Below are 4,978 nucleotides of genomic sequence, written 5' to 3'. Positions count from 1 at the left end.
ATGGTCCACTTTTTCAAGAGTCTTAATTGTTGTTATCTCTTTTTGCTTTATAAAAGCGGGGCATGATTTATCTAGGGGGCTGTGGTTGAATTGGTCATTGATGTCGTACTTGCAGTTTACACAGAATTTTGGCTTGTCGCATTCCTGGTCTTCTGTAGTATGTTCTTCTGCCGAGCAGTTCTTGCAGGCTTTATGGCTTTTACAGGCTTTAGAAGGGTGTCCAAATCGGAGGCAGTTGCGGCATTTGAGTGGGTTAGGGACATGGGGTCGAACCTTAACTCGTTCATATCCGATCATCATTGTTTCTGGTAGAATAGTTGATCCAAAAGTGACAATTATTAGTCCAGATTCCTGCAGCTCGTTGTTCCTAAACATACGAATCTTTTCAATGTTAATAACTTTTTGGTGTTTAAGTTCTTCTAATATTTCCGTTTCGTCAATGTTGCGTAGTTCGTTGGAGTAAATAACACCTTTTGAATAGTTTAAGGATTGATGTTCAGATGAGGATACGGTAAAGTCATGGAAAGCTGTTAGTTTCAGTAGCCTACTAGCTTGTATTAGGTTCTTGGTCTTCACTAATAAGGTTCCGTTCCGAGTTTTATTACATGACTCTACTTCGCTTCCGCATGTAAAGTCAATTACTTTTTTAATCACAAATGGTGATACGTTTTCAAATGTTTTGGTGTCTGTTCTAGTGATAGTTATAAACTTCGATTCGGTTATGGGGGTCTTGCCACAAAGTGCGGGGTAATTTAAGTCAGGCGGTTTCGTCATTTCGTTTGTGCTTGGGCTGCTGCCCGGTACACTTGCGTTTGTGTAACTGTTTTCCTGTATACTTGTTTTTGTGCTTTTTTCTTAGATCTTCTTTGTGCGCTTATTTGTTTTTACCAAACTTGGTAGAACTTTGTTTTTGTGATTGGTGGATTTACCGGAGCTCTTCCGATAGCACGTCTTTACCGTTGATAGTGTAAAGTAGAACTGAATTGTTAGAATACTTTTAGTTAACTATCAATAAAAGGCTTTTTAGAGAATGGCAATGTTTGCGATTGCAGCCAGATATTTTTTTTTTTTTTGCATACTGAAGATTTCGATATGTTTATAAATTATACACGTAACTCGTAGAGTAAAAGGTAACGAATCTAGTATACCCTTTTTCCTACAAGGAATTGGTTTAAAAACCGTTAAGTAATCGCGCACTGCGAATAATAGCAATTTCATATAATCTTTGTAGGATGCCACACGGATTAGATTTCCTTCAAGTGTGTAGTGCCTTACACATCTGAATACTAAAAAATAAAGATTCTTTTGGCAAAACGTATATATACAGAAAGAAGGTCGACATATAAGTTTTGAAAATTCAACTTCGTTTTGTTTTTATTTTAAGGTTTTATAAAAACACTAATGGTTTAATAGTTATTACTAGTAAGTTAGATACATGCATCTCATGGATAAAGGCAACTAGGGGTATTCAACAAGTGGTTACTTCTGTACGCGTTGCACACACATGCACACTTAATGTGTTTAACTGCCAGAGAGTTAAAAAGTCTCAATTGCGATCAAGCTTTCACATTCCATTAGTGCGTCAAGGCCATCTGAACACTTCATAATCAAAAGGGCCACAAAACGTTTTAATTTTTTTACATTTCCAACGAATACGTGGCGTTGTAGTGAGGTGGCACGGTGAGAGCGAAAGAGAGTTCTGTCTCCTTGGACGTCTGCCTGGCGCCGCTTTGACCAGGCCGCAAATGAGCGACCCTTTGGCCCTCACAAGTCCGCCGGCTGCACTACCCCCCAACATCACCACCCTTAAACACGCACACCACGTTAGAACACAGTGGTTGGGGGAGAACAATCTATTTACATTTACACCAAATGTTCAAATTTATTTATCGGTGGGGCTGCGGGAAACCAGTAAAAGATTAGGGGTGATGGGGGCGTAGGGAGGAAGGTGGGGGAAAGGGGGAATGGGAAAGGAGTGTAGAAGCAAACGTCGAGCGACGTCACGCAAAAGTTGTTTGCGTTGGCGAATAGCGCGCAAAAGTAGGCAACGTTATCTGCTCATTGCGGTGACTGTGTGTGCGGTAAAGTGGGTCGGTGAGCGGAATGTTTACACACATGACCGTGCCATGGGAATATGTGTGGTTGCGAGTATGTGAGGCATGATGAGTTCTGTATGCTGTTTTTCTTGAACAAACTTTAATTGTTTTTGATTTTCCTAAGGATTCAAGTGCCGCGAGTTTTATTTCTTGTTTGTTTGCCCATCTTAAGGATGATGCAAGGAGGTGCAGAGACAGTTTGCCTTTTTTGAAGCCATTTCAAACGCCCAGTGGTAAAAAAATAAGAAAGCGGAAAGGGGCATAACAGAAACGGTTCTCTCTTGGCTAATTAGATGTACATTTGTTGAGCTTCCCCTGAAAAAGAGGGGAATTCCAAGTGCTATCCCAAACTCATTCAGTTGACTGACAAGATTCTTTTTGACTGTAAAAATTAAACCGAGAACAAAGAAGTATCACCAAAAGGATGAATAAAAGTTAGACAATGTGTGAATAGTGTACTGCAAAACCCCTTTTTTTGAGTAAACAGCGGAAACTCAAGAACTGTATCGAATACCAAAACTTCAAAAGTAAATGGTTCAGAAGAAGAATCCCCAAAACAAATATTATAACTAATTCTTCTTAACAATAAGCTCTTTAAGCGTTTTAGTAGAAAAAATATTGGAATAATTTGATCAGTGCTAAACATCTTGTTATAACAATCCGGACCAACCAGGATTTAAGGCTAGAGTCGAGTACTATATTTCGTGGAAATGGCATTTTGAATTCATATATGTATGAGTGCGAAGTGTATATGGAAGTTTACAAGTTTATACACAAATGCCCAAAGGGCAAAGACGTACTCTGATAAAAAGTGTAGAATGAGGAAACTTTAGATCATTCATATATTTAGTTAAGACTAACATCATGTTTCATCACATACATTTGGTTTATATTACAATTAAAATGAATAAACAACATTTGATATAAATATTTTGAGTGTAAAACTCATGGAGACAGTAAATCCCACTTTCTTTGCTAACTTTTTCCACTTGAAATTGAGCAACGGCCAATGCCAAAATGTCACGTACACTGGGGCACAGGGAGCTACGTGTAAATGTGAAAGATATGATGAGGGATGTGTACTCGAAATACCGCTAATTGTTGCACATGCGACGTACTTCATGGCACACTTCACTAGCCCCTTCATACCTTAAACATACATTCAAACTGTGTGCATTGTGCTTAAAGCCCCGCCACAAAGCAGGTTGCTCGTGCAGCCTCTTTCCGTCGGAAACGGTCCCTCTCAACTACGTTTTGTGGCTCGACTCATCTGCATGGCAAATTGAAAATTGCGCTCATTTATTTCATTATAGCAAAATGTTTTTGTCTTGTCCCATTCAAATAGCCGTGAAATTGCATTTGAATTTGTCTGTGTTAAGTTGCGAGAAGCGAAGACCCATGAAAATCGTTGCATTATTGATATCGAATTTCTGTTTTAAGCTTTTTGGATGAACAGTGTTTCAGTTTTATGCTATATACTTTAATTATTTTGTTATAATACTCGGTTGTCAAGATTTTTTTACAGATTTTTAAATCACACTACATCTGCTTAAAAATATGCCTACTATGTAAATATAGTCTTTATCAGTATAACTAGCCGCGTTAGTCCGTATAAACGCTTATGTTTTAAAAACTATAAACTAAAATAAGAGAGAACGCTATAGTCGAGTTCCCCGACTATCTGATACCCGTTACTCAGCTATTGGAAGTGAGAGAATATCAAAACATTTTTTAAAAATGTGGTCGTGGCAGCTTTTGTGGGCGTTAGCAAATCGTGAGAATAAAAGTGTAAAAAAAATGTCAACACATTTTTCAAAAATGTGGGCGTGCAAAAAGTTTTTTTGCAAATAGATAGAAATTTAGCAGACGAATAAAAAAATGAAAAATATCAAAACATTTTTCAAAAGTGTGGGCGTGGCAGCTTTGTGCGATTTGTGGGCGTTAGAGTGGGCGTGGCAACTTGAATCGACAAACTTGCGCTGCGTCTATGTCTCTGGAGTCTGCATGCTTAATCTCAACTTTAATAGTTCCTGCGATCGCGCTTAAACGAACGGACGGGCAGACAGACGGACGGACAGACTGACTTGGCCAGATCGACTCGGCTATTGAACCTGATCAAGAATATATATACTTTACATGGTCGGAAACACTTTCTTCTGCCTGTTACATACTTTTCAACGAATATAGTATACCCTTTTACTCTACGAGTAACGGGTATAAAAAAAATAATGACATGCAGATCCCGGAAACGCCAAAATAGTGCAAATTTATTTAAAAAATTTGTACATTTTTTTAATTTGTCTTAATTTTTATCGAATTGGCAAAAAAAAGATGCCCATACCCACTTTAACGCACACAAACTACAATAACAATATGTGTAAACGCCACCACGTGCTGAGTATCTAATATTGGAGGCACTCAACTATACCGCTCTCTTTCGTTTGTGCAAATCCATTCGCTGTACTTTGGGCCAATCCTAAGTACCTACACGTCTTTGCAAATGGAAATGAAAAGTTTAATGTAATGCATGTATAGTATTTTACCACGCAACTGAATATTTATACATCCCTTCTCCTTTTCCTATTTCATAGTTTAGTTTACACAGCATTAGTGAAACAATTGAATTGAAATGACCCGCATTTTGATCGCCAAGCAACCCGCTTTACTTTAGTTTCATAATATATTTTACTTTATTTTTATGGCCGTAAGCTAAAAGCTGAAAATGAAAATAGGAAATGCATGAAACCTGGGTAAGCTAAATGTGTGTGCTGGTTGCGATAAGAAGGTTCAGTAATATTTTCGCACTCAATGCGATTAGATAAGACCAGAGAAAATTTAGTAGAAGGAAAATCAAACAAATGGATTGGGTCATAAAATTAGCT

This window comes from Drosophila santomea, unplaced genomic scaffold, assembly GCF_016746245.2.
Source record: "Drosophila santomea strain STO CAGO 1482 unplaced genomic scaffold, Prin_Dsan_1.1 Segkk79_quiver_pilon_misjoin1_scaf, whole genome shotgun sequence".
In the NCBI taxonomy this organism is placed as follows: Eukaryota; Metazoa; Arthropoda; class Insecta; order Diptera; family Drosophilidae; genus Drosophila; species Drosophila santomea.
Note: the sequence above shows the minus strand (reverse complement) of the source record.